This window comes from Lissotriton vulgaris, chromosome 8, assembly GCF_964263255.1.
Source record: "Lissotriton vulgaris chromosome 8, aLisVul1.2, whole genome shotgun sequence".
NCBI lineage: Eukaryota > Metazoa > Chordata > Amphibia > Caudata > Salamandridae > Lissotriton > Lissotriton vulgaris.
The window spans coordinates 59347064-59363010 of record NC_141696.1 but is presented as its reverse complement, the minus strand read 5'-3'; positions in this window follow the sequence as shown (position 1 = coordinate 59363010).

Sequence of the window (15947 nt, the reverse complement as noted above, 5' to 3'; positions counted from 1 at the left end):
AGCCAGGTCCACATAGCATTTAGAGATTTAAGCACTTTAATGGCCTCCTCAGAAACACACCATCAAGACTCTGCAATTGCACAAAATATAGACCCTTGTCATTTAATGAGGAGTCCTCTAACACACAGGGAGGCCATCCAGACTTGGCAGAGATTGGGTATAGAGATTGAGAAATGTGATCAAATACAGCCATAATTGCATTGGCCAATGGGAACCTAATCTTTCGGTTGCTGAAAATGGAGATAGAAAGGTTGACATTGAAGAGTATGGAGGGTGAGACCTTAACGGTTCATTCATAGGGGATGTTACTCAACAAGTAGATTTGTAGGTTCCGGTATAGAAAGTGTAGCACTCAGTTTGTGTTGTGAGTGGAAATAACAAGGTCGATGTTGAGGGATATCTTCCAAGTATGGTGGTATTGGTCGCCAATGACATTTCTGCGAATTCTCGTCAGAGCTTACGTCTGGGGTTCTTCTTTGCTTCTTTGGGTAGATTTGGAGCAGGGGTGGTTTTAACCCGTTGCATGCTTGTCACGGCCGGGAGCCGTCACGCGTCATGGTAGGCGTGTGCGGAGGACGGCCCCAGGCTGTCCGAATCCCTTCCACTTATTTAAATCCCCACTCAGCGCGTAAATTCGCGCCACATGCAAGGGGTTAAATACGTTGATTCCAGAGTTAGACAGGTGTTTTGAGAATGAACAGATGTCTGAGTGGGACACACTGACTATTGTGTAGATGGAGAATAGGATGGGTAAGAAATGTATCACAATTTCTGTGTAGTTTGTAACAAGTGAAGCTCTTAAGAGTAAAGGGCTTTCAGAGTAAAGAGGCTGCAGACCATCATTGGATTAGACTAGTAGAGAGCACCCAGTCCATCTAGTTAAACATCAGGTCCACGGTGTGGGTCCAACGACCTTTGTCAATAGAGCAGATTGGAGAGGATAAAACAAGAGTTGTGGAACTCTGGTGAGATGCCTCATATGGACATTTTCTCAAACTGACCCTGGCTACAGGTAATCTGGGGGAAACCTTCTATGAAAATGGTATTGCTAATATACAAAAAGCCCAGGGCTGCAGTTAAAACTAATGGGTTGATAAACTATTTTTTTTATTTAGGCCAAGGGATTAGTCAGGGGTGTCTGCTTTCCCCTCTTTTATTTATTTTCAGCTAATACTTTAAAGAAGTCTAAATTTAGATTAATGTCCTGTCTAGCAGATCAAAGACTGAACAATATGTCTTAAAATGGAGTAAAGTGCCTATTAAGTACTTGGTTCAATGTTTTGAGAAAACATGAACTGAACATCAGTATTTTATTGAAAACTAGCAGCCCGCCCCAGCGTTGCCTGGCGCAGAAGGGGGTTGGGGGCAGCATTTCTGGATTACGGCAGCGTTGCCCGGGGCAGAAGTGGGCTGGGTCAACATTTCAGGCTTGGGTGCACTCCTGCACCGGCCCCCGACATTGCCCAGACCGCCTCCCGCCTCGCCTTTGCCTTACCCCACCCGCCCCGACATTGCCCAGACCGCCTCATCTTTGCCTTACCTGAGCCGCTGCTCTTCCCCTTGCTCCGGACTTCACCGCCAATCCTCGCTGCTTGTCACCGCTCCTCCCCGCCTGTCGTCATCACGCACGTTGCAGACATCGCTAGGTCGCGGCCAGCGCTACGTCGCGGCCGGCACTACGTTTAGGGGACTACTTTGTTTTTAAAGTTGAATTTTTTATTTCACGTTTTTTTTTATTTTATGCACCCTATGTCCATATACACACCCTGAGGATTACAACAACGTATTAGGTGTGTGGATTGGCGCTGTGGTTCCCGAGTTTACCTTGCCAAAAGGTTTCTGTTCTCTCTTTATAATAGTAGTATAGATGCACAAATGGTCTTCTTCATACTAAGCGGTGGGGACAGGCAGGCTCAGTTAAAATGTTGCTAACACCTCTTTAACTATGTGAGGAGTATGTTGAAATCTACCTCTGACGTGTTTGGTGTAAAGGAAAACATACAGTCCTTTGTAGATGGAAGCTTGACTGGAGATCAGAGGCTCACAGATTGGAAGAGGCATCAAAATGTCCTCTTACTAGATAAGACACCCAAATGGTTTCTAAGGAGAGTTAATGAAAATATCAACCTGCAGCAGTTTGTAGTTCAAAGATGAACAATGATAACAACTACTTTTTAGTCACTCGGGACCCGAGGATAATTTCTAACCATCATATGTTTACAGGTGATTTTGGATTTGGCATCCCCACCTATATCTGTGGAACAAAGATCAGAAGATAAGATCGACGACATCCGCTGACTTCTCAATGAAATAATAGGCTTTTGAATATTGATGGTTCTGTGACTGGCCAAAATGGAGGAAGAAAGCTGTTCTAAGTGTCAAGGAGCCAATGCACGTCACCCGTCACGCTCTCTGCATGCTGCTCCTGATGGGCATGTTTATCCCTTCTTGAAACTTAAAGGTTCGACCTCAAAGCTCATACTCTGCAAGTCCACCCATCATGTGATTGGGTTGTTCTCAAAATTACAAATTAGACATTAACTTACCTCCAGATTATACAAGGCATTAGATGCTTCAAGACATTACATAGGTTTTGGCCAAAAGCCATGTGCAGTGGGGGCTGCCCTCCACCATGTGTTACCCCCCGCTGCGTATGGCAGATCATGTTCCGCATTGACTGGCCTACCACGGCATGTCATGTTCCACATGGACTGGCCTCCCATGGCAGATCGTGTTCCGCATGTAGTGGTATCCCATGGCATGTTCCACATGGACTGGCCAACCATGGCATGTCATGTTGCTAATGGACTGGCCTCCCATGACATGTCATGCTCGGCATGGATTGGCCTCCCATGGCGGATCATGTTCCTTAGAAACACATGACACCAAGCTCGTCATGAAACTCGACCTTTGCTGAAGAAAGTGCTTTGCCTGGTGTAATCCAACCATTAGCTTTCCAGTAGTTAGTGTTACAAAAATGTGCTGGTTGAGGGTGAAAGAGTTAAAAGTCAGAGATATTTGGATTATGAATTCGTGGAACTTCCAATGATGTCCAAATCCACTGAAGATTTGCAGATCCAAATAAAATAAAAAATCCACGTCATTAGATGGGGAGTTTTTTCTGCTGTCGTCCATTGCGGATTGGTGGATGAGCCTGGCTGCCCCAGCACTCTTCCTTGTTGGCTGTCAGTGGAATGTGTCTGTTGTGGCCGCTGTTACCTTACACGGGGCACTCAGCACTGTGCTGTGCGAAAGGGATAAACAGAAAAGGCTTAAAAGGTCAGGATGAGCCTACCCCAACCCCTGAACCCAAAGGGATTTCACCAGCATTAAAATAAATATTTTACAAATATTTTTACCACAAGATGTCTGAATATTCTGCTGTAATCACAAATTCTAGATGCTTCTTGGGCCTTAGCAATTTGCATATCTGCCACACAGCCCACCTCCCCTTGTCTGCCTTATTAGGCCTCGGGTATCCCATTTTTAAGGGCCATACCAATAAACAAGCACTGGCGTTGCCAATAGGTCTCGCAGTAGGAAAGTTGGAGCTATTTGTTTTGTAAATGACAAAGCCCTTTATGTTTTTAAAATGAAAACAAAAATAAAAGGCCGTGTTATTTGCAATTGTAATAGCTCCAACTTTCCTACTGCGAGACCAATTGGCAACGCCAGTGCTTTTCGTGTATCCCCGTGTGCCGCCTCTCTACTTATATTGTTGCCTTGTTGTGGTTCTGAAGACTCTTCTGTATGCTCTATTATACCAGTGTAGTAGATTGTCCTTTTCATCTCTTGATTTCTATCCACTTGTGTTGTAATATGTTATGTTTTCATTCTTCTTGTGTAATAATAATCTGTGTTATTTTCCTTTTGTGTCCAGACCTGTATGTGTTGTTGATCGGTATCTGGTTGTCTAGTGCAGTGGAGATCCAGTTGTAGAAGCTTGTATATTTTGACGTTGCATAGTTAATGAGGTTCTTTCGAGATGAGTTTTGGTTTTTGAACGCTAGTTGGTTTTTTTGGTTAGTGGTTGTTGGTGTATTGATGTGTTATTGATAGAAGAGATGATCCTGAAGGGAATTATATTGTGGTCTCTCCAGATTACTGAGGAATTGGGTTTTTACTGTGGCTTGTCCCAAGGGCACAAATATGGCTGCTGGATTGAGTTGGGCCAGAAACAATTTGTTAGCGGTTGAAAGCCCCAACCCTGGCTGTGATGGCTTTGTCCAACTGCAGTGCCCCAATGGCAGTTCTTTAATTTTGGTGGGCTTTGGTCATGGGAACCTGTGAAGCGAGTGCTGCCAGAAATGTGAAAAGGTGCGTTGTAGCCATGCCATTCGTGGGAAACCAAAGCAGGGCAGAGAGTCAAGGGTCCTGTTGCTTTCACTTAATGGCCCAGCTGCCTCTCACACTGGACCAACTTAACATTTTAGTTTTGTCCCACCCAAAGATCTAATTAGGGGACCTGTTGTGAACCCCTACCTTTTAGTGATCCTTCGCTAGATGTTAGGGCTTCTTACCTGTAATTGCAATTTCAAGGTGTACAATTCGAATTGGAGAGGTACTCATTCATTCTCAGTGTGAAGGGATTTTTTATGCGCTCCCTCACATGGATTATGTTGGACTTGCAGGTCTCTTGTAGTGCCTGCCCTAGTTGCCCCGGTGTAGCGCACTCATGATGGCCCTGGTCCTTGCACGTGGGCTGTCCAAGGCCAAGACCTCGCAGACGCTTCTTGGCGTGCGGTTCACGTCTCTCTAGCCCCCTACGTGTCTAAAGCCTTCGAATAGTTTCGTCTAATTATTGGCTTGCGTCGAGGACCCGTCTCCAGCGCACGCACATTTCAAACCGGGCTCCCGTCCGATCGGTTCATCTAATCACGCAGCTCGCGGCCAGCCAACATTCCTCCGTTTGAAGTTAAATGCTGGCGCTGCGAACGCAGGAGATAAGTCAGGGATAATATTTCTTCGAATAATTGGGAACCGTTAGAACAGCTGTTGTGTGTAATGCAAGCATGCTTGTGCGTGGACCCGTGTGTGTAGTGATGGCCGAGAGGGGGCTATGTAGGTACAGTACGAACTGGCCTGCGGATGTCTGTGTAGCATAGCGGTGTACAGGAGCCTGCATGGTGATCCGTGCATGTACCTTTGTGTGCACCAGTGGGTGCTGTGCCCACGGTGTGGGTGTTGGGGCGGACATACGCCAGAGTGATGTTCCCGTGAGACTCTCTAGATACCGTGTCTGGATATCAATGGTCCGACTATAACGGGTGCTTTGCACACTTACAATGTGGGTAGGGGCCGGGAAATATGGGAGCTGCGCTCGTCTATGAGACAGGCAGGAAATGAATATAAACGACGCGTATATGTAAGTGGCGAGAGACTGCACGGACCTGAATGGTTTAGTTGGGCAGCAGTTGCAATAATTACTAATGGGGTGTCTGTAAGAGGGTGTTAATAGCACAGCATTTTCGGTATCAACTGTTTGTGTGCCTAGCAGCTCCGCGCCTAAATCATTTCACGTGACGCGGAAACTGCCTTGACTAACAAGACGAGGGAAGGCAGGGGAGGGGGGAGGAGAAATGCGACACGGCGGGCAGGGGAGGGGGCCGAGTGGGGAGAGCGGTGAAAAAAAATGTGATCAAATGCATGCGCCGGGAAACTGAGCCATAAATAATTAGGGGAGGAGAAGCCGAGAAGCCGCAGAGCGCACGCTGGGCGAAGCCCTTTGATGTGCTGTGCGGCTTTGTGCTTACTGTGTAATTTGAAACTGGCGGGAAACTGAAAGTACAGCCGGCCTACCGGCCGGCCATGGTACATTAGGGGAGGAGAAGTGTGTTGGGGAGGAGAAGCCGCAGAGCGCACGCTGGGCGAAGCCCTTTGATGTGCTGTGTGGCCGTAGGGGAGGAGAAGGGAATGCACGTGCTTGTTTAATCGCGTGATTCACGTGAACTTAAAGAAAACCGCGGCTGAAAGCCCGTGGTTTGAGGAGGATTTTGCCGACATGAATTTTCGCTCCGCTCAATGCGCTTGCGCGCATTGATAGGTCGCGAGACCTAAAAAGGGAAGTGAGCCATGTAGCTCCCCTCCCCGAGCCTCATTAGGCCGTGGGTACACTATAGCCCAGGGTCTTAAGTATTCTAAAGGGAAAAGGCGCCATGTGGCTTACATCCCTTGGCCTTATTAGGCCCTGGGACACCCCATCGTCCTGGGCCTTTGTTGGATTGAAAGGGAAGAGGGGTGGTGTGGCCGTCACCTCCCGATCCTCATTAGGCCTTCAGGATCCCATCCCCCCCGGGCATTTATATTTTTTTAGGGGGGTGTGGCCCCCCTCACCAAGCCTATTTTGGACTTAGTGACCCATCCCCTGGGGCCTCTATAATAAACTGGTGGGTACTACACAGAGCACCCACCATGTACAATACTGGGGGCTGCGGGGGGAGCCCTTGGGGAACCCATGACCCCAGCTGGCCCCCACATACTCCAAGAGTAGGCATTGCTCCCATCAGCAGGGAGCATCTATTTTTCTCTTGATCTATTTCCTTGCCTGCTTCAGTGTGGGTAGGGAAACAGATCAAAAGTCTGCTACCAGCTCCCGGGAGTATTTTTAAAGCTCCTGACCGCTGGGAGCAGACTTTGTGTTGCTCCCATTTGGCAGACGTTCTAGAAAATGCTCCCACCAGGTGGAAAAAAACACAAGTTTCCATGGCCGTGCCAGAGCGGGCAGGTAAACTGGTGTGTCTAATGAGTTGGCACCCTGGGAGACAGCAACTGTGCCGACCCTAGGGGTGAGCTCCCCGTAGCCTATGATGTTTTTATTTTTTTGCAGAGTTTTATATAGTGCAAACTTGACCCGAATCCGAATCAGGTATCAGAGCGCTTTACATAGCACCAGTTATGTTACATGAGGACACACATTCATTTTTGTTAGGTACGGGGAGATTAAGTGATTTGCCCAGAATCACAGGATGTTTTAGCGTCATTACCGAGACTCGAACCCAGGTCCAAGGTCGAGCGTTCTAGCCGTTAGGCCAACTCAGGGAGGAAGGAATGCGGCCCGCCTCCCCTTTAATTGAAGATATCAGCCTCAGGGCACGGGAGCCCGGGGGCTTTGAAGGTTCAGGGAGAGGTGCCACACGGGCCCCTCCCCTTTTGTGCATATTATAATTCACCAGGGGTGAAGTATAATATTTTGAAGGTGGTGTGTAACTTTAAATGTGAGTTATAACCAGTGGCGGCTGGTTGGGTTTTCAAATCAGTGGGCCAACAAGGGGAAGGGGCATAGGGGAATACAAAAATAAGCACAGACAAAATAATTAATAAAAATGATAAAACTTTACTTATCTGCTACAGCTGTCGCCTCATTGCTCCCCCGATCCTCGATTCCAGGGCTGGCTGGTGCACACTGAGCAGGCTCTCAGCTGCCAATCCTGACGCTGCTCTCATGCTGGGAGATAGAAGCACTGGGATTGGTCTGAGCAGCCTGCTTTGCCGCTCAGACAGTGCCTGGGAGCCTGTGGCTTTTCTCCACCCGGCTGTACAACACAGACTGTTGGACAAATGCTAAGAGTCCATGACGGTTTGGCAAGTCTAAGACAACCAGCCAAACCACCATTGGCACCTAGTAGTGTCCATCAGCCCTCCTCCCCACTGCTGTCGCACATAGATTGAATGGCCCCACCCCACCCTATGACCGGGCTCGCTGGCAGCTTGTAGGTAAGAAGACAAAAAAAGTTATAATAAAATTAGTTTATTATCATTTTATTTTTCATGTGTTTAAATCTGCTGCCACCTAGTGGGGTGATGCTCCTGCGCCACAACAGGGGCCGCCCTTGGTTATGCCAATCACTTATAGTAACTTCAAAGCGGTGCGTAAAGCATAAATTAAAGAGATAAGTATAACTGTTGAATTTCTAATGTTTGTGTAGTTTAAGTTGCGTTGTATACAAAAAAAAAGAAAGTTTTCCTAACCATGACTTACCTTTAACCGCATCGCTGCTGTGGCGATTTTTGCGCTGTGCGGCCTTTTTTTAAAAGCCGCGTTACATGACGAGCTCAGCTCGTCATCAGCACACGCCACCCGTGGGTGATGACGAGCTGAGCTCGTCATCAGCATCGAAAGGGTTAACCTTTTTGTTTTAATTGGAATTGGAATTTTTTTTTATTATTCTATCGGACAGTTTAGTGTTTTTTTGAGTGTCATTAAGTGGACTATGGAACAATATAGTGGAGGATAGTGTTGTAAAGTGTTGTGTGGTACAGCATAGTGTCGTACAGGGTTGTGGAGTGGAGTAGAGTGGAATGCGGTAGACTACAGTGCCGTAGAGTGGATTGGCATGCAGTGGAGTAGCGTAGAGTGAACACAGATAGAGTAGAGTGGCGAACAGTGGAATGGCGTAGAGAAAAGTGGCGTTCTGAGGAAGAGCGTATAGTAGAGTGGCATAGAATGGATTGATGAATCCGTTTTTATGGTAGCTGGCCCCACAAAAAAAAAATCCTGTAACCTTTAAGCACAGGGCCAAGTTTTAACCAGGATGGATAATTTTAATACCGAAATCTTCTTTGAACTCTGACCTTAGATGGAAACCGTTGATAAGGAAAAATGAAAATAACTTGCAAACAGCTATCACTGGTGGGCACGATTTTGCTAGGCGAATAGGGCACAAGCACCCTAAACTTATCTTAGAGGTTTACAAGGCTAAATGTATACCAATGGCCATTTCTATGAGTGAAATCTGGAGCCACACTAACATTGATCCCATCCAGGCAATCGAAAACAGGCTCCTGATACATTTTCTGGATGCCAGCCAGAGCATCCAAGCTGAAACTGTCCATGAAGAACTGGGTTGGGTTCTTATCTCAGATCTGACCCGCATTCGTCCATTGCTCCATTGGTGCTCTGTCTGGTTTAAAGTGGATCTTAACCTGAACAGACTCATCCTCTAGGACTCTCTGACCCTGGATAAGTCCAATCAGATCCCATGGATCTAATACATCAAGAAATCTTTTTTTTTTAACTGGGCCATCCAAATCTATTTCTTGACTTCCAGGGCACTGTAAAAAAAGGACCTAACCTGGGTGAAGTGGGTCTTTACCCAGAGAATGGTGGCTGAGAAGGAGAACTCTGCTCTAGCAAAAAAGTCATTCCAAGGCTATGTCCTGGTAAAATCAGTTTCAGGAATGGAGCCCTACCTTTCTCTGGAAATGTCCAGCTACCACCTGCACCTCTTAACATTCCCGAGACAGAATATTTTTAATCAGTTGTTAGTTCCAAAGAGTGTTTGGTTCTCGCATTCCACCTACCCCTTTGTACCGGTGACCATGCCTCTATTTGCACTTCCATTCATATAGTTGTATTCTGTCCAAAATTCTCGGCCCTGCGACACACATTTTTAAGACCCATTCTAGTCACTCAGGGATTTAGGCAAATTAGACTGGCCTATTTATATCTGCAACTCTTAGCCACTCCCAAAATGTGCTTTCTTGTTTCTTATTTATTATCCTGTGTCCTATGTGCATCTGGTTAGTACTGTATTTTGTTTCAGCTCTTATAAAGGATTTTAATGCATGTATAAATCTAATGTGCCATTGTAATAGTTGTTTGTATATATTTTAGGTGTTGACTTGATAGTTCATATATTAAGATTGCTTGTTTTAAATGAACACACTTTTAATATACACTTGTATGACTTTCCTTGTAAGTCGAATAAAAGTTGATTGATTGATCAACTGATTGGGGTCCAGTGGAGTAATATACATTAGGATAGTATACAGTGGAGTGTGGTCCAGTGGAATTATGTACAGTGGAACACCAAAGAGTGTACTGGTGTACAGTGCAGTAACATACAGTGGAGTGCTATACACTGGAGTGTTGTGCAGTGTAGCGGTATACATTGGAATACCGTATACTGGAAAAGCATAGAGTACAGTGGCATACAGTGCAGTCTGGTAGACTAGAGTGGCATAAAGTGGAATAGCATGGCCTGTAGTAGCATCGAGTGGAATGCAATACAGTGGAGTGGCATAAAGCCGAGCAGTGCAGAGTGGACTTGCACACAGTGGAGTGAGGTACAGTCTAGTGATGCAAAGTCAAATAGCATACAGTGGAGTGGCGTACAGTGGAGTGGCGTACAGCAGAAAAGTGTATATTGGAGTGTTGTAGATTGTAATAGCGTATAGTGCAGTGGCATATAGTGGACTAGCATAATGTGTCGTGGCATAGAGTGGAGTAGCATGCAGTGGAGTAGTGTTGAGTGGAATGATATTGACTTTAATGTTGTTAAGTCTAGTGACGTACAGTGGAGTGGCATATAGTGGAGTAGCGTAAAGTGTCGTACAGAGGAATAGGGTTAACTGCAGAAGCATAAAGTGTAGTGACATACAGTGGAGTAGCATTTGTGGGACAAGCGTAGAATGTAGTTTTGTAAAGTGTGATAGCATACAGTGGATTGTGGTAGAGTGTTGTGGTGTATACTGCAGTTGAGTTCAATGGAGAGCAGTAGAGTGCCGTGGAGTGGCATACAGTGTAATAGCAAGTGGATCTGAGTGGAATGGCATACAGTAGAATAGCATAGAGTGGAGTTGCAAACAGAGGAATACCATACAGTTGAGAGACGTACAGTGGAGGCGAGGACAGTTAAGTGACACACACTGTAGTGTCATAGAATAGAGTGGGGAACAGTATAATAGCGTAGAGTACAGTGCTGTAGAGTGAGTTGGCGTAGAGTAGAGTAGAGTCACATAAAGTGGATTAGCACATAGTGTAGTGTCACATATTGGAGTGATGTAAAGTGAAATGGCATAGAGTGGAATAGCATAGAGTGGAGAGGCATAAAGTGAAGTTTTATGAGTGGAGTGGCGTAGAGTAGTGTGTCTACATTGAAGTAGACGTACTGTGATAGGGCATGAAAGTGTTCTGGGTTAGGGTTTGCGTTCTGCTGCATTCTGGGTTAGGGGCTTACATATAGGTAAGTATTGTTTTATTGTTGTTGACTACCTAGTACCACTTTATTTGGATATACCTTTAAATCCCACATTCTTTTCCCCCGCAGGGAATCACAACGCGTTCATTACAACGACCGCGTTGTGATTCCGCATACCAACTTACTATTCCAACTCCAGTCTGTGCGGACACTAGGGAAGGTGTTGGATTTTAAATCCAACACCTCCCCCCCCTCCGCAAGTCGGACCGACCCTGCGGGGTACAACACGGTCGTTGTATCAACCGCGTTGTGATTCCCTGCGGGGTAAAAGATTAGTTGTAACTGCTGTTTACCCTTTCTTTAGTTTGTAATAGTTTAAAAATGTTTTTTTGAAATTTCTATATATTTTATAGCTGTCTAGGGTGAACCTCATTTCTTTTTAAGTAGCTCTATAATTTTTAGGGATTAACGCACTACTCCGTACCCTTTTTGTGCATATTAAAATATGTTAAAAATAGAAAATAAACTTTAGTACACTCTATTTGTAAAATATAGTGTATTACAGTGTATTTCTAATTTTTTTACTATTTTTTGCTCTGTTTTTTTAGAACTATATAGCCCCTTATAAATATTTTTCCCTACCTATTACCACTTTACTAAAGTGGTAATAGGTAAGGGGACAATACCAAACCTTAGACATACTTAGATCTGAAGGTGTAACACAGAACACAGGCAAATTGTACCTAAAAACAACATAGTTGCTTTTTAACTCTTTGAAAGGCAGTCATAAACCAATCACCTAATGACTTGTCATTGCTATATACCGCAGTACTACTGCGAAATACCACAACATTTTTTGATAATACCGCAGCAACAGATATCACTAAGTTGAAATATCTTCTAACTTACAAAATACTTACTCTACTTACCTGCACTGCCCAAAAAATAATCTGTGCACCTTAATACGTGTTGCTGCCAAATTTCATTAAGATCCGGATAGCCTTTTTCACACTATGTAAAATACAAACATCTATGTAAAATGTATTGTTTCAAGTGTGTTTTGGGACCACCCCCCTTTTTTCTTTGCACCCCCATGACCAAACACCATGAAACGTTCAATTCTCGGACAATATAACAGGTGCAACAAGTCTGCAAAGTTTGCAGAAGATTCGTCAAACGGCTGTGAAGTTATTAAGGGACAAAAGTATGAGAACTCCCTATCTCTGGTGACCGTACCTATAACCACAGAGTGGAGACAGACAGTCAGACAGACAGACAGACAGACAGACAGACAGAGTGAGGACGATAGATAGATAGAGTGAGGACGATAGATAGATAGATAGATAGATAGATAGATAGATAGATAGATAGATAGATAGATAGATAGATAGATAGATAGATAGATAGATAGATAGATAGATAGATAGATAGATAGATAGATAGATAGATAGATAGATAGATAGATAGATATTCTTGTGTGTGTGTTTTTGTGTGTACGTGTTAGGCTCAGGAAGCCATTAATATCAAACAAATCTACAGCCATTGACTGGACTCAAATCACCTCACAGATACAAGAGTGTACGTAGTATTTCTGTCACAACTGTGAAGAATTGTATTCTGGATATATGTGTGTGTGTCTGTGTGTTGGCGTGTGTGTGTCTGCCTGTGTGTTGGCGTGTGTGTGTCTGTCTGTGTGTGGGTGTGTGTGTGTCTGTGTGTTTATGTGCAAAGACATATTCATATATTTATTTAATACGAGTTATTACCATTATAGTAAGTACATTCATATATATTTACCTACTATCAATAGAATGACTCTTGGGATGTTATGACTCCTGATGCAGCTGTACATACAAAGACCCTCAATGTACTTACCTGCAATGTAGTTGTTACAGTGTAATCAGGGATGTAACTCAGGCCCTAGCACCCCCTGCGGCAGAGGGGCCCCCCAACTCTCTAGGGGGGCTGTGAACCGCAGGGAGGGTGGGGGGGCTCCCTCTTCAGCCAAAGGCTGATTAATATCTGCAAGATGCAAGAGATTCAGGGCCCCTCATCCCATTCTGCAGTGGGGGAGGGGGGCATTATTTTGCATTTTGCCACTGAATGTAATTGCTCCTCCAAGTCCTAAATGCAGGGTACAGGTACCACACATCAAGTGCTCTTGTTGGCAAGTAGCAGGAGATCTTCTGGGTGAGATACCAGTGGGCAGAGGTGCCCGGCTCCAAGGAAAAAGGTGCAGAGCCCCACATATACACTGTTTTTAGCTGAGTGTCCACTGAACTAATGGTCTTTGGGACAGGTGTCTGTTTGCCTGTGGAGCATTACAAGTGTGCGGGTGGCAAAGATGTTGCTTTCCCCAGAAAGGCTATAACCAAGCTTGCTCATGGCCACAATGGGGATCATGATTTGGGAGTGTACAGGGGAACGTGTGGCAGAATTTTCTGGACATTCAGATGATGAAATTACAGCCAGCTGAAGAGCAGTGTATGGAGGAAGCCAGGCTCATGTTTGAGTCACTCTGTACACAGAGGATCCTGGTGGAGGCTGAGTGTGAATGCGTCTCGAGGAAGGAGCTTGAGGCAATCACTACAGGGACTTTGGATACAAAAAGTAGGTTTGTTTCAAACTTGAAAGGATTAGCACAATGTAGGAGAAGGCCACCCTGCCTCTGATAGCATGAGTTAGAGATTGTATGGCCCTGGTGGGAGGTGGCAGAAATGTAAGACATAACAATCTCTTTAGCATCTGCAACAAAAGATGGGAAGAGAAGCTGGAGGTCTCTAGCATGGGCAGCAAAAGATTTGAAGAGAAGCTGGAGGTCTTTAGCATGGGCAGCAAAAGATGGGAAGAGAAGCTGGAGGTCTTTAGCATCGGCAAGAAAAGATATGAACAAAATCTGGAGGTCTTTAGCATTGGCAAGAAAAGATGGTAAGAGAAGCTGGAGGTCTTTAGCATCGGCAACAAAAGATGGGAAGAGAAGCTGGAGGTCTTTAGCATCGGCAACAAAAGATGGGAAGAGAAGCTGGAGGTCTTTAGCATTGGCAACAAAAGATGGGAAGAGAAGCTGGAGGTCTTTAGCATCGGCAACAAAAGATGGGAAGAGAAGCTGGAGGTCTTTAGCATTGGCAACAAAAGATGGGAAGAGAAGCTGGAGGTCTTTAGCATCGGCAACAAAAGATGGGAAGAGAAGCTGGAGGTCTTTAGCATTGGCAACAAAAGATGGGAAGAGAAGCTGGAGGTCTTTAGCATCGGCAGCAAAAGATTTGAAGAGAAGCTGGAGGTCTTTAGCATGGGCAGCAAAAGATGGGAAGAGAAGCTGGAGGTCTTTAGCATCGGCAAGAAAAGATATGAACAAAATCTGGAGGTCTTTAGCATTGGCAAGAAAAGATGGTAAGAGAAGCTGGAGGTCTTTAGCATCGGCAACAAAAGATGGGAAGAGAAGCTGGAGGTCTTTAGCATCGGCAACAAAAGATGGGAAGAGAAGCTGGAGGTCTTTAGCATTGGCAACAAAAGATGGGAAGAGAAGCTGGAGGTCTTTAGCATCGGCAACAAAAGATGGGAAGAGAAGCTGGAGGTCTTTAGCATTGGCAACAAAAGATGGGAAGAGGAGCTGGAGGTATTTACCATCGGAAAGAAAAGATGTGAACAAAAGCTGGAGGTCTAGCTTTGGCAACAAAAGATGGGAAGAGAAGCTGGAGGTCTTTAGCATCGGGAACAAAAGATGGGAAGAGAAGCTGGAGGTCTTTAGCATCGGGAACAAAAGATGGGAAGAGAAGCTGGAGGTCTTTAGCATTGGCAACAAAAGATGGGAAGAGAAGGTGGAGGTCTTTAGCATCGGCAACAAAAGATTAGAAGAGAAGCTGGAGGAGATGGTGGAGCAGAGGAAGATGGGTTAGAGCACAAAATATGACACTTTAAGAATAAATCTTGGGGGCGTCCACTTGTACCACCTTGAGTATACAGCATGAACAGTACCAGGAGGCAGAGAGGAGTCCTTAGAGTGATAGGAGGTTTCTTTCTGGTGGCTCCGAGGACCAAAATCAGATGGCAGAGTTGTGAAGGGTCGAATTCCTCTGAGAAGTCGAAAAGACCACAAATTCTGGAGAGGCAGATGTGGCGGGCTGTGGTAAAGATGGCCACCTGTGAGAGCGGTCGTGAAGGAGTGGAGTTGGTGGGCTCTAAATTGTAGGAGGTTGTATCGGGTATGGGGTGAAGAAGAGCGTGAGCCAGATAAAGACAAGGGGAGACAGCACTTCAGTGAGGACGGTGAATGGACAGACCAGACAACCCCGGAGAGGGGGTGAGGGTTCAGCTGTCAGCCCCAGGAGCAGAGCCCACCTCAGCATTGTTGAAGCATTGCAGGTCGGGGCCAGAGACAACAGAGGGAATAAAAGGCATGAAGTGCAAGGAAGGTAAGCTGGAGCAGAGTAACAGGGTTTTAAAGAGTTGTGGCCCACAGACATGAGATGGGTCACAGCTGGCTGTACTGAAAAGACGTACCCTTTGCACACACTCAGTTATGCTCTACACATTGGTTAATGTATACGTTTCTTAAAGGTTGAACAATTATGCAGAGAAACAGCAGTAGTGAACAGTAATATCACGTAGACAGTAATCTCAAATGATTAAGATAACTAGATAGAATCTTAATGTCCTTGTTTAATTATCAAGGCTTGACAACAACCAGCCGACACGTGTTTCATTGCATCACGCGAATCTTCAGGGCTGGAAATAATACAGAAAAAAAGCTTTTGTGGACATTATAAATGTACAATAGAATGAAAAACATCAAGGTTAACCCATAACCGGCGTTGGAGACAAGAATCACGCCATATAATATCAAAGACAAATCGACGCTCCTGAGAAGGTATGTGGAAGACATCCTCAAGTGCAGTGCACGTGGAGGCAAGATTACAAAGAGCCCGTGATCATGCTAAACTGACCATATCTATATTTGCATTGCTAATTAATGGTGTCATATCAGCAACTCGTGCTCGAGAGATGTGTCATGCATATATGCACTCGCAG